This window comes from Eucyclogobius newberryi, unplaced genomic scaffold, assembly GCF_026437365.1.
Source record: "Eucyclogobius newberryi isolate DKJ021-1_F unplaced genomic scaffold, fEucNew1.0.hap1 SCAF_16, whole genome shotgun sequence".
NCBI lineage: Eukaryota > Metazoa > Chordata > Actinopteri > Gobiiformes > Gobiidae > Eucyclogobius > Eucyclogobius newberryi.
This window is the reverse complement of record NW_027315790.1, coordinates 21,371,899-21,393,649: the sequence shown is the minus strand read 5'-3', so window position 1 is coordinate 21,393,649 and position 21,751 is coordinate 21,371,899.

The window sequence follows — 21,751 nt, the reverse complement described above, 5'->3', positions numbered from 1 at the left end:
AGAGTCGAGTGTGTGTCGCAGAGTCGAGTGTGTGTCGCAGAGTCGAGTGTGTGTCGCAGAGTCGAGTGTGTGTCACAGAGTCGAGTGTGTGTCACTGAGTCGAGTGTGTGTCACAGAGTCGAGTGTGTGTCACAGAGTCGAGTGTGTGTCACAGAGTCGAGTGTGTGTCACAGACCAGAGTCGAGTGTGTGTCACTGAGTCGAGTGTGTGTCGCAGAGTCGAGTGTGTGTCACAGAGTCGAGTGTGTGTCACTGAGTCGAGTGTGTGTCACTGAGTCGAGTGTGTGTCACAGAGTCGAGTGTGTGTCACAGAGTCGAGTGTGTGTCGCAGAGTCGAGTGTGTGTCGCAGAGTCGAGTGTGTGTCACAGAGTCGAGTGTGTGTCACAGAGTCGAGTGTGTGTCACTGAGTCGAGTGTGTGTCACAGAGTCGAGTGTGTGTCACAGAGTTGAGTGTCACAGAGTCGAGTGTGTGTCACTGAGTCGAGTGTGTGTCGCAGAGTCGAGTGTGTGTCACTGAGTCGAGTGTGTGTCACAGAGTCGAGTGTGTGTCACTGAGTCGAGTGTGTGTCACTGAGTCGAGTGTGTGTCGCAGAGTCGAGTGTGTGTCACTGAGTCGAGTGTGTGTCACTGAGTCGAGTGTGTGTCACAGAGTCGAGTGTGTGTCACAGAGTCGAGTGTGTGTCACAGAGTCGAGTGTGTGTCACAGACACAGAGTCGAGTGTGTGTCACTGAGTCGAGTGTGTGTCGCAGAGTCGAGTGTGTGTCACAGAGTCGAGTGTGTGTCACTGAGTCGAGTGTGTGTCACTGAGTCGAGTGTGTGTCACAGAGTCGAGTGTGTGTCGCAGAGTCGAGTGTGTGTCGCAGAGTCGAGTGTGTGTCGCAGAGTCGAGTGTGTGTCGCTGAGTCGAGTGTGTGTCGCAGAGTCGAGTGTGTGTCGCAGAGTCGAGTGTGTGTCGCAGAGTCGAGTGTGTGTCGCAGAGTCGAGTGTGTGTCGCAGAGTCGAGTGTGTGTCGCAGAGTCGAGTGTGTGTCGCAGAGTCGAGTGTGTGTCGCAGAGTCGAGTGTGTGTCGCAGAGTCGAGTGTGTGTCGCAGAGTCGAGTGTGTGTCGCAGAGTCGAGTGTGTGTCGCAGAGTCGAGTGTGTGTCGCAGAGTCGAGTGTGTGTCGCAGAGTCGAGTGTGTGTCACTGAGTCGAGTGTGTGTCACAGAGTCGAGTGTGTGTCACAGAGTCGAGTGTGTGTCACAGAGTCGAGTGTGTGTCACAGACACAGAGTCGAGTGTGTGTCACTGAGTCGAGTGTGTGTCGCAGAGTCGAGTGTGTGTCACAGAGTCGAGTGTGTGTCACAGAGTCGAGTGTGTGTCACTGAGTCGAGTGTGTGTCACAGAGTCGAGTGTGTGTCACAGAGTCGAGTGTGTGTCGCAGAGTCGAGTGTGTGTCGCAGAGTCGAGTGTGTGTCACAGAGTCGAGTGTGTGTCACTGAGTCGAGTGTGTGTCACAGAGTCGAGTGTGTGTCACAGAGTCGAGTGTGTGTCACAGAGTTGAGTGGTCACAGAGTCGAGTGTGTGTCACTGAGTCGAGTGTGTGTCGCAGAGTCGAGTGTGTGTCACAGAGTCGAGTGTGTGTCACAGAGTCGAGTGTGTGTCACTGAGTCGAGTGTGTGTCACTGAGTCGAGTGTGTGTCGCAGAGTCAAGTGTGTGTCACTGAGTCGAGTGTGTGTCACTGAGTCGAGTGTGTGTCCTGAGTCGAGTGTTGTCACAGAGTCGAGTGTGTGTCACAGAGTCGAGTGTGTGTCGCAGAGTCGAGTGTGTGTCGCAGAGTCGAGTGTGTGTCACTGAGTCGAGTGTGTGTCGCAGAGTCGAGTGTGTGTCGCAGAGTCGAGTGTGTGTCACTGAGTCGAGTGTGTGTCGCAGAGTCGAGTGTTTGTCACAGAGTCGAGTGTGTGTCACAGAGTTGAGTGTCACAGAGTCGAGTGTGTGTCACTGAGTCGAGTGTGTGTCGCAGAGTCGAGTGTGTGTCACTGAGTCGAGTGTGTGTCACAGAGTCGAGTGTGTGTCACTGAGTCGAGTGTGTGTCGCAGAGTCGAGTGTGTGTCACTGAGTCGAGTGTGTGTCACTGAGTCGAGTGTGTGTCACTGAGTCGAGTGTGTGTCACAGAGTCGAGTGTGTGTCACAGAGTCGAGTGTGTGTCGCAGAGTCGAGTGTGTGTCGCAGAGTCGAGTGTGTGTCACAGAGTCGAGTGTGTGTCACAGAGTCGAGTGTGTGTCACAGAGTCGAGTGTTTGTCACAGAGTCGAGTGTGTGTCACAGAGTCGAGTGTGTGTCACTGAGTCGAGTGTGTGTCACAGAGTCGAGTGTGTGTCGCAGAGTCGAGTGTGTGTCGCAGAGTCGAGTGTGTGTCACAGAGTCGAGTGTGTGTCACAGAGTCGAGTGTGTGTCACTGAGTCGAGTGTGTGTCACAGAGTCGAGTGTGTGTCACAGAGTCGAGTGTGTGTCACAGACACAGAGTCGAGTGTGTGTCACTGAGTCGAGTGTGTGTCGCAGAGTCGAGTGTGTGTCACAGAGTCGAGTGTGTGTCGCAGAGTCGAGTGTGTGTCGCAGAGTCGAGTGTGTGTCACAGAGTCGAGTGTGTGTCACAGAGTCGAGTGTGTGTCACAGACACAGAGTCGAGTGTCTGTCACAGAGTCGAGTGTGTGTCACAGAGTCGAGTGTGTCACAGAGTCGAGTGTGTGTCACAGAGTCGAGTGTGTGTCACTGAGTCGAGTGTGTGTCACAGAGTCGAGTGTGTGTCACAGAGTCGAGTGTGTGTCACAGAGTCGAGTGTGTGTCACAGAGTCGAGTGTGTGTCGCAGAGTCGAGTGTGTGTCGCAGAGTCGAGTGTGTGTCACAGAGTCGAGTGTGTGTCACAGAGTCGAGTGTGTGTCACTGAGTCGAGTGTGTGTCACAGAGTCGAGTGTGTGTCACAGAGTCGAGTGTGTGTCACAGACACAGAGTCGAGTGTGTGTCACTGAGTCGAGTGTGTGTCGCAGAGTCGAGTGTGTGTCACAGAGTCGAGTGTGTGTCACTGAGTCGAGTGTGTGTCACTGAGTCGAGTGTGTGTCACAGAGTCGAGTGTGTGTCACAGAGTCGAGTGTGTGTCGCAGAGTCGAGTGTGTGTCGCAGAGTCGAGTGTGTGTCACAGAGTCGAGTGTGTGTCACAGAGTCGAGTGTGTGTCACTGAGTCGAGTGTGTGTCAGCAGAGTCGAGTGTGTGTCACAGAGTCGAGTGTGTGTCACAGAGTCGAGTGTGTGTCACAGAGTCGAGTGTGTGTCACAGAGTCGAGTGTGTGTCACTGAGTCGAGTGTGTGTCGCAGAGTCGAGTGTGTGTCACAGAGTCGAGTGTGTGTCACAGAGTCGAGTGTGTGTCGCAGAGTCGAGTGTGTGTCACAGAGTCGAGTGTGTGTCACAGAGTGAGTGTGTGTCACAGAGTCGAGTGTGTGTCACAGAGTCGAGTGTGTGTCGCAGAGTCGAGTGTGTGTCACTGAGTCGAGTGTGTGTCACAGAGTCGAGTGTGTGTCACTGAGTCGAGTGTGTGTCACTGAGTCGAGTGTGTGTCGCAGAGTCGAGTGTGTGTCACTGAGTCGAGTGTGTGTCACTGAGTCGAGTGTGTGTCACAGAGTCGAGTGTGTGTCACAGAGTCGAGTGTGTGTCACAGAGTCGAGTGTGTGTCGCAGAGTCGAGTGTGTGTCGCAGAGTCGAGTGTGTGTCACAGAGTCGAGTGTGTGTCACAGAGTCGAGTGTGTGTCGCAGAGTCGAGTGTGTGTCGCAGAGTCGAGTGTGTGTCACAGAGTCGAGTGTGTGTCACAGAGTCGAGTGTGTGTCACTGAGTCGAGTGTGTGTCACAGAGTCGAGTGTGTGTCACAGAGTCGAGTGTGTGTCACAGAGTCGAGTGTGTGTCACAGAGTCGAGTGTGTGTCACAGACACAGAGTCGAGTGTGTGTCACTGAGTCGAGTGTGTGTCGCAGAGTCGAGTGTGTGTCACAGAGTCGAGTGTGTGTCACAGACACAGAGTCGAGTGTGTGTCACAGAGTCGAGTGTGTGTCACAGAGTCGAGTGTGTCACAGAGTCGAGTGTGTGTCACAGAGTCGAGTGTGTGTCACTGAGTCGAGTGTGTGTCACAGAGTCGAGTGTGTGTCACAGAGTCGAGTGTGTGTCACAGAGTCGAGTGTGTGTCGCAGAGTCGAGTGTGTGTCGCAGAGTCGAGTGTGTGTCGCAGAGTCGAGTGTGTGTCACAGAGTCGAGTGTGTGTCACAGAGTCGAGTGTGTGTCACTGAGTCGAGTGTGTGTCACAGAGTCGAGTGTGTGTCACAGAGTCGAGTGTGTGTCACAGACACAGAGTCGAGTGTGTGTCACTGAGTCGAGTGTGTGGTCGCAGAGTCGAGTGTGTGTCACAGGTAGGGGTCAGAGTCGAGTGTGTGTCACTGAGTCGAGTGTGTGTCACTGAGTCGAGTGTGTGTCACAGAGTCGAGTGTGTGTCACAGAGTCGAGTGTGTGTCGCAGAGTCGAGTGTGTGTCGCAGAGTCGAGTGTGTGTCACAGAGTCGAGTGTGTGTCACAGAGTCGAGTGTGTGTCACTGAGTCGAGTGTGTGTCACAGAGTCGAGTGTGTGTCACAGAGTCGAGTGTGTGTCACAGAGTCGAGTGTGTGTCACAGAGTCGAGTGTGTGTCACAGAGTCGAGTGTGTGTCACTGAGTCGAGTGTGTGTCGCAGAGTCGAGTGTGTGTCGCAGAGTCGAGTGTGTGTCACAGAGTCGAGTGTGTGTCGCAGAGTCGAGTGTTTGTCACAGAGTCGAGTGTGTGTCACAGAGTTGAGTGTCACAGAGTCGAGTGTGTGTCACTGAGTCGAGTGTGTGTCGCAGAGTCGAGTGTGTGTCACTGAGTCGAGTGTGTGTCACAGAGTCGAGTGTGTGTCACTGAGTCGAGTGTGTGTCACTGAGTCGAGTGTGTGTCGCAGAGTCGAGTGTGTGTCACTGAGTCGAGTGTGTGTCACTGAGTCGAGTGTGTGTCACTGAGTCGAGTGTGTGTCACAGAGTCGAGTGTGTGTCACAGAGTCGAGTGTGTGTCGCAGAGTCGAGTGTGTGTCGCAGAGTCGAGTGTGTGTCACAGAGTCGAGTGTGTGTCACAGAGTCGAGTGTGTGTCACTGAGTCGAGTGTGTGTCACAGAGTCGAGTGTGTGTCACAGAGTCGAGTGTGTGTCACAGAGTCGAGTGTGTGTCACAGAGTCGAGTGTGTGTCACAGACACAGAGTCGAGTGTGTGTCACTGAGTCGAGTGTGTGTCGCAGAGTCGAGTGTGTGTCACAGAGTCGAGTGTGTGTCACTGAGTCGAGTGTGTGTCACTGAGTCGAGTGTGTGTCACAGAGTCGAGTGTGTGTCACAGAGTCGAGTGTGTGTCGCAGAGTCGATTGTGTGTCGCAGAGTCGAGTGTGTGTCGCAGAGTCGAGTGTGTGTCACAGAGTCGAGTGTGTGTCACAGAGTCGAGTGTGTGTCACAGAGTCGAGTGTGTGTCACTGAGTCGAGTGTGTGTCGCAGAGTCGAGTGTGTGTCGCAGAGTCGAGTGTGTGTCACTGAGTCGAGTGTGTGTCGCAGAGTCGAGTGTGTGTCACAGAGTCGAGTGTGTGTCAGAGAGTTGAGTGTCACAGAGTCGAGTGTGTGTCACTGAGTCGAGTGTGTGTCGCAGAGTCGAGTGTGTGTCACTGAGTCGAGTGTGTGTCACAGAGTCGAGTGTGTGTCACTGAGTCGAGTGTGTGTCACTGAGTCGAGTGTGTGTCGCAGAGTCGAGTGTGTGTCACTGAGTCGAGTGTGTGTCACTGAGTCGAGTGTGTGTCACAGAGTCGAGTGTGTGTCACAGAGTCGAGTGTGTGTCGCAGAGTCGAGTGTGTGTCGCAGAGTCGAGTGTGTGTCACAGAGTCGAGTGTGTGTCACAGAGTCGAGTGTGTGTCACTGAGTCGAGTGTGTGTCACAGAGTCGAGTGTGTGTCGCAGAGTCGAGTGTGTGTCACAGAGTCGAGTGTGTGTCACAGAGTCGAGTGTGTGTCACAGAGTCGAGTGTGTGTCACTGAGTCGAGTGTGTGTCGCAGAGTCGAGTTTGTGTCGCAGAGTCGAGTGTGTGTCACTGAGTCGAGTGTGTGTCGCAGAGTCGAGTGTTTGTCACAGAGTCGAGTGTGTGTCACAGAGTTGAGTGTGTGTCGCAGAGTCGAGTGTGTGTCGCAGAGTCGAGTGTGTGTCGCAGAGTCGAGTGTGTGTCGCAGAGTCGAGTGTGTGTCGCAGAGTCGAGTGTGTGTCGCAGAGTCGAGTGTGTGTCGCAGAGTCGAGTGTGTGTCGCAGAGTCGAGTGTGTGTCGCAGAGTCGAGTGTGTGTCGCAGAGTCGAGTGTGTGTCACAGAGTCGAGTGTGTGTCACAGAGTCGAGTGTGTGTCACAGAGTCGAGTGTGTGTCACAGAGTCGAGTGTGTGTCACAGAGTCGAGTGTGTGTCACTGAGTCGAGTGTGTGTCGCAGAGTCGAGTGTGTGTCACAGAGTCGAGTGTGTGTCACAGAGTCGAGTGTGTGTCACTGAGTCGAGTGTGTGTCACAGAGTCGAGTGTGTGTCACAGAGTCGAGTGTGTGTCGCAGAGTCGAGTGTGTGTCGCAGAGTCGAGTGTGTGTCACAGAGTCGAGTGTGTGTCACAGAGTCGAGTGTGTGTCACAGAGTCGAGTGTGTGTCACAGAGTCGAGTGTGTGTCACAGAGTTGAGTGTCACAGAGTCGAGTGTGTGTCACTGAGTCGAGTGTGTGTCGCAGAGTCGAGTGTGTGTCACAGAGTCGAGTGTGTGTCACAGAGTCGAGTGTGTGTCACTGAGTCGAGTGTGTGTCACTGAGTCGAGTGTGTGTCGCAGAGTCGAGTGTGTGTCACAGAGTCGAGTGTGTGTCACTGAGTCGAGTGTGTGTCACTGAGTCGAGTGTGTGTCACAGAGTCGAGTGTGTGTCGCAGAGTCGAGTGTGTGTCGCAGAGTCGAGTGTGTGTCACTGAGTCGAGTGTGTGTCGCAGAGTCGAGTGTGTGTCACAGAGTCGAGTGTGTGTCACAGAGTTGAGTGTCACAGAGTCGAGTGTGTGTCACTGAGTCGAGTGTGTGTCGCAGAGTCGAGTGTGTGTCACTGAGTCGAGTGTGTGTCACAGAGTCGAGTGTGTGTCACTGAGTCGAGTGTGTGTCGCAGAGTCGAGTGTGTGTCACTGAGTCGAGTGTGTGTCACTGAGTCGAGTGTGTGTCACTGAGTCGAGTGTGTGTCACAGAGTCGAGTGTGTGTCACAGAGTCGAGTGTGTGTCGCAGAGTCGAGTGTGTGTCGCAGAGTCGAGTGTGTGTCACAGAGTCGAGTGTGTGTCACAGAGTCGAGTGTGTGTCACTGAGTCGAGTGTTTGTCACAGAGTCGAGTGTGTGTCACAGAGTCGAGTGTGTGTCACTGAGTCGAGTGTGTGTCACAGAGTCGAGTGTGTGTCGCAGAGTCGAGTGTGTGTCGCAGAGTCGAGTGTGTGTCGCAGAGTCGAGTGTGTGTCACAGAGTCGAGTGTGTGTCACAGAGTCGAGTGTGTGTCACTGAGTCGAGTGTGTGTCACAGAGTCGAGTGTGTGTCACAGAGTCGAGTGTGTGTCACAGACACAGAGTCGAGTGTGTGTCACTGAGTCGAGTGTGTGTCACAGAGTCGAGTGTGTGTCACAGAGTCGAGTGTGTGTCACAGAGTCGAGTGTGTGTCACAGAGTCGAGTGTGTGTCACAGAGTCGAGTGTGTGTCACAGAGTCGAGTGTGTGTCACAGACCAGAGTCGAGTGTGTGTCACAGAGTCGAGTGTGTGTCACAGAGTCGAGTGTGTGTCACAGAGTCGAGTGTGTGTCACAGAGTCGAGTGTGTGTCACTGAGTCGAGTGTGTGTCACAGAGTCGAGTGTGTGTCACAGAGTCGAGTGTGTGTCACAGAGTCGAGTGTGTGTCACAGAGTCGAGTGTGTGTCGCAGAGTCGAGTGTGTGTCGCAGAGTCGAGTGTGTGTCACAGAGTCGAGTGTGTGTCACAGAGTCGAGTGTGTGTCACTGAGTCGAGTGTGTGTCACAGAGTCGAGTGTGTGTCGCAGAGTCGAGTGTGTGTCACAGAGTCGAGTGTGTGTCACTGAGTCGAGTGTGTGTCACAGAGTCGAGTGTGTGTCACAGAGTCGAGTGTGTGTCACAGAGTCGAGTGTGTGTCGCAGAGTCGAGTGTGTGTCACAGAGTCGAGTGTGTGTCACAGAGTCGAGTGTGTGTCACAGAGTCGAGTGTGTGTCACTGAGTCGAGTGTGTGTCACAGAGTCGAGTGTGTGTCACAGAGTCGAGTGTGTGTCACAGAGTCGAGTGTGTGTCACAGAGTCGAGTGTGTGTCACAGAGTCGAGTGTGTGTCACTGAGTCGAGTGTGTGTCACAGAGTCGAGTGTGTGTCACAGAGTCGAGTGTGTGTCACAGAGTCGAGTGTGTGTCACAGAGTCGAGTGTGTGTCACAGAGTCGAGTGTGTGTCACAGAGTCGAGTGTGTGTCACAGAGTCGAGTGTGTGTCACTGAGTCGAGTGTGTGTCGCAGAGTCGAGTGTGTGTCACAGAGTCGAGTGTGTGTCACAGAGTCGAGTGTGTGTCACAGAGTCGAGTGTGTGTCACTGAGTCGAGTGTGTGTCGCAGAGTCGAGTGTGTGTCACTGAGTCGAGTGTGTGTCACTGAGTCGAGTGTGTGTCACAGAGTCGAGTGTGTGTCACAGAGTCGAGTGTGTGTCACAGAGTCGAGTGTGTGTCGCAGAGTCGAGTGTGTGTCGCAGAGTCGAGTGTGTGTCACAGAGTCGAGTGTGTGTCACAGAGTCGAGTGTGTGTCACTGAGTCGAGTGTGTGTCACAGAGTCGAGTGTGTGTCACAGAGTCGAGTGTGTGTCACAGAGTCGAGTGTGTGTCACAGAGTCGAGTGTGTGTCGACAGAGTCGAGTGTGTGTCACAGAGTCGAGTGTGTGTCACAGAGTCGAGTGTGTGTCACAGAGTCGAGTGTGTGTCACAGACAGAGTCGAGTGTGTGTCACAGAGTCGAGTGTGTGTCACAGAGTCGAGTGTGTGTCACAGAGTCGAGTGTGTGTCACAGAGTCGAGTGTGTGTCACTGAGTCGAGTGTGTGTCACAGAGTCGAGTGTGTGTCACAGAGTCGAGTGTGTGTCACAGAGTCGAGTGTGTGTCACAGAGTCGAGTGTGTGTCGCAGAGTCGAGTGTGTGTCGCAGAGTCGAGTGTGTGTCACAGAGTCGAGTGTGTGTCACAGAGTCGAGTGTGTGTCACTGAGTCGAGTGTGTGTCACAGAGTCGAGTGTGTGTCACAGAGTCGAGTGTGTGTCACAGACACAGAGTCGAGTGTGTGTCACTGAGTCGAGTGTGTGTCGCAGAGTCGAGTGTGTGTCACAGAGTCGAGTGTGTGTCACTGAGTCGAGTGTGTGTCACTGAGTCGAGTGTGTGTCACAGAGTCGAGTGTGTGTCACAGAGTCGAGTGTGTGTCGCAGAGTCGAGTGTGTGTCGCAGAGTCGAGTGTGTGTCACAGAGTCGAGTGTGTGTCACAGAGTCGAGTGTGTGTCACAGAGTCGAGTGTGTGTCACAGAGTCGAGTGTGTGTCACAGAGTCGAGTGTGTGTCACAGAGTCGAGTGTGTGTCACAGAGTCGAGTGTGTGTCACTGAGTCGAGTGTGTGTCGCAGAGTCGAGTGTGTGTCGCAGAGTCGAGTGTGTGTCACTGAGTCGAGTGTGTGTCGCAGAGTCGAGTGTGTGTCACAGAGTCGAGTGTGTGTCACAGAGTTGAGTGTCACAGAGTCGAGTGTGTGTCACTGAGTCGAGTGTGTGTCGCAGAGTCGAGTGTGTGTCACTGAGTCGAGTGTGTGTCACAGAGTCGAGTGTGTGTCACTGAGTCGAGTGTGTGTCACTGAGTCGAGTGTGTGTCGCAGAGTCGAGTGTGTGTCACTGAGTCGAGTGTGTGTCACAGAGTCGAGTGTGTGTCACTGAGTCGAGTGTGTGTCACAGAGTCGAGTGTGTGTCACAGAGTCGAGTGTGTGTCGCAGAGTCGAGTGTGTGTCGCAGAGTCGAGTGTGTGTCACAGAGTCGAGTGTGTGTCACAGAGTCGAGTGTGTGTCACTGAGTCGAGTGTGTGTCACAGAGTCGAGTGTGTGTCACAGAGTCGAGTGTGTGTCACAGAGTCGAGTGTGTGTCACAGAGTCGAGTGTGTGTCACAGACCAGAGTCGAGTGTGTGTCACTGAGTCGAGTGTGTGTCGCAGAGTCGAGTGTGTGTCACAGAGTCGAGTGTGTGTCACAGAGTCGAGTGTGTGTCACTGAGTCGAGTGTGTGTCACAGAGTCGAGTGTGTGTCACAGAGTCGAGTGTGTGTCACAGAGTCGAGTGTGTGTCACAGAGTCGAGTGTGTGTCACAGAGTCGAGTGTGTGTCACAGAGTCGAGTGTGTGTCACAGAGTCGAGTGTGTGTCACAGAGTCGAGTGTGTGTCACTGAGTCGAGTGTGTGTCGCAGAGTCGAGTGTGTGTCGCAGAGTCGAGTGTGTGTCACTGAGTCGAGTGTGTGTCGCAGAGTCGAGTGTGTGTCACAGAGTCGAGTGTGTGTCAGAGAGTTGAGTGTCACAGAGTCGAGTGTGTGTCACTGAGTCGAGTGTGTGTCGCAAGAGTCGAGTGTGTGTCACTGAGTCGAGTGTGTGTCACAGAGTCGAGTGTGTGTCACTGAGTCGAGTGTGTGTCACTGAGTCGAGTGTGTGTCGCAGAGTCGAGTGTGTGTCACTGAGTCGAGTGTGTGTCACTGAGTCGAGTGTGTGTCACAGAGTCGAGTGTGTGTCACAGAGTCGAGTGTGTGTCGCAGAGTCGAGTGTGTGTCGCAGAGTCGAGTGTGTGTCACAGAGTCGAGTGTGTGTCACAGAGTCGAGTGTGTGTCACTGAGTCGAGTGTGTGTCACAGAGTCGAGTGTGTGTCACAGAGTCGAGTGTGTGTCACAGAGTCGAGTGTGTGTCACAGAGTCGAGTGTGTGTCACAGAGTCGAGTGTGTGTCACTGAGTCGAGTGTGTGTCGCAGAGTCGAGTGTGTGTCGCAGAGTCGAGTGTGTGTCACTGAGTCGAGTGTGTGTCGCAGAGTCGAGTGTGTGTCACAGAGTCGAGTGTGTGTCACAGAGTCGAGTGTGTGTCACAGAGTCGAGTGTGTGTCACAGAGTCGAGTGTGTCACAGAGTCGAGTGTGTGTCACTGAGTCGAGTGTGTGTCGCAGAGTCGAGTGTGTGTCACTGAGTCGAGTGTGTGTCACAGAGTCGAGTGTGTGTCACAGAGTCGAGTGTGTGTCACTGAGTCGAGTGTGTGTCGCAGAGTCGAGTGTGTGTCACAGAGTCGAGTGTGTGTCACAGAGTCGAGTGTGTGTCACAGAGTCGAGTGTGTGTCACAGAGTCGAGTGTGTGTCACTGAGTCGAGTGTGTGTCGCAGAGTCGAGTGTGTGTCACTGAGTCGAGTGTGTGTCACAGAGTCGAGTGTGTGTCACAGAGTCGAGTGTGTGTCACAGAGTCGAGTGTGTGTCAGAGTCGAGTGTTTGTCACAGAGTCGAGTGTGTGTCACGGAGTCGAGTGTGTGTCACAAAGTCGAGTGTGTGTCACGGAGTCGAGTGTGTGTCTGAGTCGAGTGTGTGTCAGAGTCGAGTGTTTGTCACAGTGTTTGTCACAGAGTCGAGTGTGTGTCACAGAGTCGAGTGTGTGTCACAGAGTCGAGTGTGTGTCACTGAGTCGAGTGTGTGTCACAGAGTCGAGTGTGTGTCACAGAGTCGAGTGTGTGTCACAGAGTCGAGTGTGTGTCACAGACACAGAGTCGAGTGTGTGTCACTGAGTCGAGTGTGTGTCGCAGAGTCGAGTGTGTGTCACAGAGTCGAGTGTGTGTCACTGAGTCGAGTGTGTGTCACTGAGTCGAGTGTGTGTCACAGAGTCGAGTGTGTGTCACAGAGTCGAGTGTGTGTCGCAGAGTCGAGTGTGTGTCGCAGAGTCGAGTGTGTGTCACAGAGTCGAGTGTGTGTCACAGAGTCGAGTGTGTGTCACTGAGTCGAGTGTGTGTCACAGAGTCGAGTGTGTGTCACAGAGTCGAGTGTGTGTCACAGAGTCGAGTGTGTGTCACAGAGTCGAGTGTGTGTCACAGAGTCGAGTGTGTGTCACTGAGTCGAGTGTGTGTCGCAGAGTCGAGTGTGTGTCGCAGAGTCGAGTGTGTGTCACTGAGTCGAGTGTGTGTCGCAGAGTCGAGTGTTTGTCACAGAGTCGAGTGTGTGTCACAGAGTTGAGTGTCACAGAGTCGAGTGTGTGTCACTGAGTCGAGTGTGTGTCGCAGAGTCGAGTGTGTGTCACTGAGTCGAGTGTGTGTCACAGAGTCGAGTGTGTGTCACTGAGTCGAGTGTGTGTCACTGAGTCGAGTGTGTGTCGCAGAGTCGAGTGTGTGTCACTGAGTCGAGTGTGTGTCACTGAGTCGAGTGTGTGTCACTGAGTCGAGTGTGTGTCACAGAGTCGAGTGTGTGTCACAGAGTCGAGTGTGTGTCGCAGAGTCGAGTGTGTGTCGCAGAGTCGAGTGTGTGTCACAGAGTCGAGTGTGTGTCACAGAGTCGAGTGTGTGTCACTGAGTCGAGTGTGTGTCACAGAGTCGAGTGTGTGTCACAGAGTCGAGTGTGTGTCACAGAGTCGAGTGTGTGTCACAGAGTCGAGTGTGTGTCACAGACACAGAGTCGAGTGTGTGTCACTGAGTCGAGTGTGTGTCGCAGAGTCGAGTGTGTGTCACAGAGTCGAGTGTGTGTCACTGAGTCGAGTGTGTGTCACTGAGTCGAGTGTGTGTCACAGAGTCGAGTGTGTGTCACAGAGTCGAGTGTGTGTCGCAGAGTCGATTGTGTGTCGCAGAGTCGAGTGTGTGTCGCAGAGTCGAGTGTGTGTCACAGAGTCGAGTGTGTGTCACAGAGTCGAGTGTGTGTCACAGAGTCGAGTGTGTGTCACTGAGTCGAGTGTGTGTCGCAGAGTCGAGTGTGTGTCGCAGAGTCGAGTGTGTGTCACTGAGTCGAGTGTGTGTCGCAGAGTCGAGTGTTTGTCACAGAGTCGAGTGTGTGTCACAGAGTTGAGTGTCACAGAGTCGAGTGTGTGTCACTGAGTCGAGTGTGTGTCGCAGAGTCGAGTGTGTGTCACTGAGTCGAGTGTGTGTCACAGAGTCGAGTGTGTGTCACTGAGTCGAGTGTGTGTCACTGAGTCGAGTGTGTGTCACAGAGTCGAGTGTGTGTCACAGAGTCGAGTGTGTGTCACAGAGTCGAGTGTGTGTCACAGACACAGAGTCGAGTGTGTGTCACTGAGTCGAGTGTGTGTCGCAGAGTCGAGTGTGTGTCACAGAGTCGAGTGTGTGTCACTGAGTCGAGTGTGTGTCACTGAGTCGAGTGTGTGTCACAGAGTCGAGTGTGTGTCACAGAGTCGAGTGTGTGTCACAGACACAGAGTCGAGTGTGTGTCACTGAGTCGAGTGTGTGTCACTGAGTCGAGTGTGTGTCACTGAGTCGAGTGTGTGTCGCAGAGTCGAGTGTGTGTCACTGAGTCGAGTGTGTGTCACTGAGTCGAGTGTGTGTCACAGAGTCGAGTGTGTGTCACAGAGTCGAGTGTGTGTCGCAGAGTCGAGTGTGTGTCGCAGAGTCGAGTGTGTGTCACAGAGTCGAGTGTGTGTCACAGAGTCGAGTGTGTGTCACTGAGTCGAGTGTGTGTCACAGAGTCGAGTGTGTGTCACAGAGTCGAGTGTGTGTCACAGAGTCGAGTGTGTGTCACAGAGTCGAGTGTGTGTCACAGAGTCGAGTGTGTGTCACTGAGTCGAGTGTGTGTCGCAGAGTCGAGTTTGTGTCGCAGAGTCGAGTGTGTGTCACTGAGTCGAGTGTGTGTCGCAGAGTCGAGTGTTTGTCACAGAGTCGAGTGTGTGTCACAGAGTTGAGTGTCACAGAGTCGAGTGTGTGTCACAGAGTTGAGTGTCACAGAGTCGAGTGTGTGTCACTGAGTCGAGTGTGTGTCGCAGAGTCGAGTGTGTGTCACTGAGTCGAGTGTGTGTCACAGAGTCGAGTGTGTGTCACTGAGTCGAGTGTGTGTCACTGAGTCGATTGTGTGTCGCAGAGTCGAGTGTGTGTCACTGAGTCGAGTGTGTGTCACAGAGTCGAGTGTGTGTCACAGAGGCGAGTGTGTGTCACAGAGTCGAGTGTGTGTCACTGAGTCGAGTGTGTGTCACAGAGTCGAGTGTGTGTCACAGAGTCGAGTGTGTGTCACAGAGTCGAGTGTGTGTCAGAGTCGAGTGTTTGTCACAGAGTCGAGTGTGTGTCACGGAGTCGAGTGTGTGTCACAAAGTCGAGTGTGTGTCACGGAGTCGAGTGTGTGTCTGAGTCGAGTGTGTGTCAGAGTCGAGTGTTTGTCACAGTGTTTGTCACAGAGTCGAGTGTGTGTCACTGAGTTGAGTGTGTGTCACAGAGTTGAGTGTTTGTCACAGAGTCGAGTGTGTGTCACTGAGTCGAGTGTGTGTCGCAGAGTCGAGTGTGTGTCACTGAGTCGAGTGTGTGTCGCAGAGTCGAGTGTGTGTCGCAGAGTCGAGTGTGTGTCACTGAGGCGAGTGTGTGTCACAGAGTCGAGTGTGTGTCACAGAGTCGAGTGTGTGTCACAGAGTCGAGTGTGTGTCACAAAGTCGAGTGTGTGTCGCAGAGTCGAGTGTGTGTCAGAGTCGAGTGTTTGTCACAGTGTTTGTCACAGAGTCGAGTGTGTGTCACAGAGCCATTGTTTTTCGAGATCTTTTCAGAGGCAATATCAACACGGTTAGATGGTTTAATTTGTTCAATTCCCAAATACCTTAGGCTTAAAGTGAGGTGAGAGCAACCGTTGTCAAATTTTCCATCAGTAAAAATACAAAACTGGGAAATGAAAGTCAATAATAACAACTATTAAACAAAAGACATAATGTTCAGAGTGTGTTCTGCCGTTTGCAGCCCAGGAGGCAACAGCATTAAGAGCAGCGGGAAAAAAGATTTAAAAACAGACAGTAATGATACATAATAATGGTTAAAAGGTCCTAGCATTCAGTTTAATACATTATTCATTTTCTCCCCATCCTCCACTTGGTGTTGAGCTACTTCTGAAGCCACAGCTGTCATGGGCTGACATGAAGGAAACAGGGCTGGAAATCTGCTCCTACATTTCCTCTGACCACCACCAATCCCTCAATCACACACCACAAGACACGATGAACCGCCAAGCCAAAGGACACACTGACCATCGAGCTACTGATTCATCAAAATTGGTGAATATTGAAACTTGATAATTTGGGAAATTGGGACTTTACAATATTTTACTAACTAAAAACACAAGTGATAGGATTGTCTTTCTAAGTCCAGGTAAATTCAGCATTTTAGAATACATTTCCAAGCCTAATTCTTCCATTTATTGGGCGCCATTGCTGGGTGATTGCATTGAACGCTCTTCAAAAGCAGAAGAAATATCAGTCTGAAGAGCCTTGATTGGACAAGCCATTTCAGGAGAGGAGCGACGTGACCGCCATCACGGCCGTCTCTCTCCGTGTCTAAAACGTGCTCGTGCAAAGGCTCTCGAATGCGACGCGTTACATTTGTGGACGGAGCAGAGCCAGGTGCAGGTGACGGAGGAGGAGAAGTCCCATTTGGCTGCAGTGGTAATTGGTTTGTTTGGTGAGGAAAGATTAGGCTGATGTGTTAATGATTGTCGCTCTGGGCCACATGCTCATTAAAGCATACTGCTGTCATTATGGGTTCAATTGAGCCTGAGATGCCCGCGAAAAGAGCTGAGGAAAAATGGCTGGTGGAGACGTACTACACTTAGGCTAACAATGTATGATCACTCAAAAGACCCCATGAAATAAGAGTGAGGAGACTGTAAAGAAAGGCTATAAAGTACAGGCTAATGTTGTCTCCTGTGAGAATAAATATACAAAATAATGTAAAAAACAGGGGCATTTTATGTTTCTTTCACACTTGTCCTGGTTGGGTCATAGTTTAATCCTAGTTTAGTCCTGATGTAGACTTGATGTCCACCCTTGCCCCTAACCCCTCATTCACTATGAAGCCGAACGCTATGAAGCATACTCTATAGCATACTATAATGCACTTATTCAAGAAAGATTCGGACACTCAGCTGACTACTTTTTCTTCACAATGGGTGACAAAAGTCTGCTTAACTCTAATAAAAACGTATTTCTGTAATAAATATCGGTCATATCTGTCAGACAAGCACATTTGTATAGACTAGTTACATTTAACATGGATTAAACATGAAACTTTAAACATTATTTGATCATTCAAATTTTTGCCGGCAGCGATGATGACGGTGAACCGCTCGTACCGCTGGATAAAGTAAGCAGCTACGTTAGCGACTTTACACCATAAAGGTTAAGAGCGGTTAAAAGTGGTCTATTCATAATCTCGGGTCAGCAGTGCTTTAAAGAAACTCTTCAGTCTGCTTTCTTTCATACGTTTGAATGAGTTTGAATAAGTCCACTTGTCATTTCAACACTTATACTATATATACTTTTAAACTTGAAATGGCCTGACCCCTAAATAGTGTCCTACGTAGAGAACAGTGTGGGTATTTGCATTTGGTCTTGTTCTAGTCCTGGTTTAGATCTGGTTTTAGTCCTCATTTAGTTCCAATTTTGATGTGTGTACAAGTGTCAATGCAGCCTTAACACTGACCGCTTTGGGAAAGTCCACTGTTGTTTTTGCTCAGATAAAGGATAAAACAAAGACATCCATTTGATAACTAGCTCTCCGAATGCTCACCTTGTATTTCCAACACGCAGCGTAAAGGGTCTGTTCACAGACAATTGCCACTCAGAAAAAGGTCAGGCTTTTTATCACGTTGCTGTTAGAAATGCCACTGAATTGCTTACAATAACAATGTCATTCCATAAACAGGTCATTTGAATGATAAAACCATATTATTGCATATGCAAATTGAAATCAAGCCTGAATGCGTCTTACATATCTCTATAATCTTCCTATACATTTTTTTTAGTCTTGCAAATGGATTATCAAGTCAATTCTGTCAATGCTTTTCTGTCAAACATTTCTTTTAACAAGCCACAAGCTGCTCTCAAACTGTATTTTTCTTTCCGTCTCGCCCATTACTGACCTGTCCCCATTTCAAAAAAGCAACAATTATTTTTCTTTTCCATTTCAAACCAACACCAAAAGGCATAACACTTCCAAACTGCTTAGCTTCCAAACTGCCATTGATTAGTACATCTGCCACTCAAACATTTTCATAAAAGTGTAATGGATGTGGCTGATGTCACACAATGAAATCCGGACACTGACAGAGAAACAGCCTGGCCCCTGGTGACGCTGTAGCAGACAATTTGATTTGTAAGATTGCGTTATGTTTCTTATTGCTCCTTTATTTCCCTCCCTAATGTACTCCCAGATCACTAGACCCCTTCATTTTTCATTCCTGAGCCAGGGTACTTTGATTAGGGCCAATGTCAACTTAATAGAAAGGTCACTCACTGCTGCCCCCAGGGGGTCAGAATGATAATTAAGTGCCAAGATGTTAATGATGGCCGTATTATAAAAGTTTATGGCTTGTGGACATTTAGAGGGGAGCCTATGCCATATATCGCTGACACTGACACACAGGCACGATGGGTCTGGCTGGATTTAAATACACTTACTTCAAAGCCTGGTCGATATCTGACACCGGACTCATAACCTTTAAATATGAGGAAATACATTTATAGTAGATGTTACACCCCAGAACATGTGGCTGTAGATCTATGCTAACATTTGGACCGATAGTTTCACTTACTTTATGTTTATCCATACAAAGTTGTTCAAGTATATAAAAAGGCCATAGTACTGGCAGCAGTTGTGATACTCAAAGGCACTGTATCTGTCCTTAAACATGAAAAACAGAACATTTTAAATATTTTGCACAGGTTCAAAGTTATTCCCCAATTACTTAATGCATTTTATCCATCCGAAATATTGACCGTGTTTATAAGCGCTTTTCACGACTCTCTGAACACACAGCGAGTTTTGCTGACGAGCTAAAGCTAACAAACTTTAGCATCCAAACGGTGCACTTCCTGCTTCACAGAGAATAAAACGCAAAAGTGTTGTGGTTTAATTTTGAGCAAATGGATGCTTTTATATTTTATGTATATTACACTGGGGCAAAACAGCTTTACAGATCAGAATCAGACTTTTATCTTATTACATGAAAAGTAATCTGGTACAACCCCTTTAAAGGTACAACTGTTCATATGGAGGGTCTGATGTCTCGATCAAGATGTGATAGTTTTGTCTGGAATCCTTCACTTTATGGCATTAAAATGATCTATCTCCAGGTGAAGTTACAGGTGGAGAGGTGATGGCAGATATTGATATTCAAAAAATGTTTTACTTCACAATTTATACTCTTACCCTACAATAACATACAAATATTACATATGCGAATATACCAAAACATCTACACAAATTGCACAGCAGGGGGCAGATGAAGAACGGCAACAACCGAGGGAAAAAAATGGATGTTGATACACTTCAGACCATCAGTATATTTTAATAACGACTTCCACCTTTAGTTTTATCTGACAAACATATTGATATAATCCTTCCAACACACAGAGGCTTCTGCTGCACCTCTGCCATTTCCAGAGAGTGTGTGATTGATGAGTCTATTGATGATCCATATGGTTCATCTCTGAGGTTGCGACCCAGCGTATTGATCTGAGCCGGGGCGTGCAGCTTTGAATATGCAGCTGCCACACTGTTTTGCATGAAAATATATGTAAGCGACGCCATCTCAGTTTGTGTGTGTGTTTTTGTGTGTGACCTTCTGTCATTGATTATAGGCGGCCGTGAGAGGAATATTGGTCACCGAGGCATTCAGGCATCAGCAGTCCAACAAGAGCCCGAGATAAAATGTCTGCGGCAATGACAAGACGTTTGGACAGCCATGAAATCTGAAAGACAGGTCAAAACTACCCGCACTGAAAACAGTTTTCATGCACTGTTGGACAGCAAACACTTTTTGGCAAACTACAAGGGCTTTACACGTTTCCACCCAGAATACATCAAGAGATTATAATATAAAGAGTTAAGGTACAGTTTGTACCGAAGAATCCTGTTTGAAGAGCAAACAATTTTCTTTATTTTATGTGTCTAAAATGATTGGCTTTAATGCACATTTTCAGCATCTATAGAACACTGCCAAATCAGTACCAAATCAAATGAGAAAACACTGAATTCTGAAGGGTTTTGTAGCATAAAAATGATATTGAAGCCCCACACTTGAACTGCACTTTACAGGCTTGACAGGCCTCTCAAAGTACAAGTCATTATTCATTCACTATATATGAAGGTGGTAAGCTACTTCTGTAGCCACAGCTGCCCTGGAGTACACAGCTGGAAGCGAGGCTTCGACCATCGACCCCTTTGATGCAGATGCACTAAAAATTCTAATAAAGATGGGATTAACCCAGGTGGCTAAGGTCCTATTGATCCTATTAAGATCCTACAACACCCTGCACAGCTCCAGCCCATTCTAACTACAAAAACTAAATATTCATTAAAACATGTACATTAAAACACTTTTTGGGAAGCGCGTCCGGGGCTTCAAATGTACAGGCGTCCAACTTCTGCGTCGGGTGCAAATTTGATGCCGCGGTGTGAGGACGGCTTTATAGTTTACAGTCTTCAGAGGGAGCATTTTAAATCATAGTCAATATTGAGTCCATGAGGAGAGAGTGTTTTCAGGTGGTGGATACAGTAGTGCTCCCTCCTAGTCCAGATTACCACGTCAGTTTAACGTGTTCAATTCCAATGTTCTGATGAAATGGGATGATCGAGTTCAAAATGTTGCCACAGGACAGGATAGTTCAAGATTTTACAACTGATTGTACTTTGATCCAATCCCTGTTTTGGCGCCTGCTTGTGTTCCACAAGGGCAGGTAAAAACAAAGGTCTTATCTCATTCTCATGGACCCAATTTGTCTTGTCTTATCTTGTGGGAATTTTTGTCTCGTCCCATCCCCGGAAAATACAACACAAATACAGATTACAACACAGTGCCTCAAAAAGTTCTCACATTTGCAACTGCAGGCAATGTTACAAACACTTTATACTATCTCACTCTTTGCGAAGAAGATCAGGTGTTTGCTGTAATGCCCGTGCGAAGAGGACTGTGAAACCCTGTGTAGTGCGGTTTAACCCACAGCGCTGTAACTGGAGAGCAGCGCCTCATACACTCTGCCATCGCCTGCAGCCATCTTCCACCTTTGTTTTTCTCCTCTTTTGCGTCTTTCTGCTGAACTGACCAATCACATCCAAATGCACTTCAGGGGGATCCATAGTTTTTACTTTATCCAGACAAAATATACAGTGTGTACAAGCCCTCCGGTAATTTATGACCTTTGATTTTGGGGGGAAGAGGAGGTAAAGTTCAAGGATTTCAGGCAACTTTTGAAGTGTACAAGCTTCTTATCGACAATATGTTTCAGTGTAGGATGAACTATATTATAGAATCTAGCCTCATAAGGTCTAGAGTACCAGTAGGTCTATCTTCTGTGCCCTTCTTAAGCCTCATTGAATACTAAGAGTTTTTGAAAATTATAAAAGCTACGGAGATTGAGATTGGGTCATTTTAAGTTATAGCCTAATGTTCAACTAAGAGATTTGACGTAGCTAAATACTAAACTTCTACTAAATGTTTGCTCAAATGTATTCTGACTCTATAGTGTGACACATATATTTACCAGCAGCACCATTTTACTTTTTTATATGTTTTTTGCTAATGCATCTGTCAGTAACATACATTTGTCTGATGCTCTGGGTAAAGAATGTTCCAAGTTACTTCACTGGTTATAAATGAATGAATGAGAAATGATGCTGTTGATGAAGTGGTTCGAAGCAATAAATATAATGATCAAATACAATTCAAAATGATTCACAAAACTGCAATCACTAAAAGTTAAATGTCTGCCAATGGTGGAGTACTTCACAAACTGGTCAGTTGGTTGATCATTTCGTTATTTTGTACTCTTGGCCGAAAGACGGAGATCGACAAATTGAATTGGGATTGATATTTTCAATTAAATGAGGAGAGCAAAAACTACATCCGCCAGAAACGACTCACCACTCGACATGTTATGATTGAAGACTATTGAAGGGTCAAGCAATTTGATATCTACAACTGATTTGAGATAGAAATACCCAAGTACAGAGCTGGAGTGGAGTGAAATATAAAGCACTGTCAGAAACCTGCATCGTGGGGCAGTAGAGAAAAGGTTGAGTGACAATTCAAGTTTGGACGGTGCAGGTCTTATTGTAGCCCCTCCAAACGGCATCAAAACATTATTTCTGTATTTGTCAGCATATCATGACACCTGCCATGTCAGCCAGCACACATGTAGATGCCACAACTGTCAGAATCTAGAGAAAAGGGTAGAGATAAAGGAGATGGATGACTTTGGAATGGAAATAAACACCAGGACAAGTGGAGTATACTCATCACTCTACGACTACAGACGAATACAGGAAACATTACTGAGTTTACTGAGGTGAATGACTTATGAGGCATCTCTGTCCATAACTGCTGTAAATAAGAGGCTTACTTTTGCTACTATTATTATTTTTATATTTTAGGGCGGCAGTAGCTCAGTGGTAGAGTGCTCGTCTTCTGATC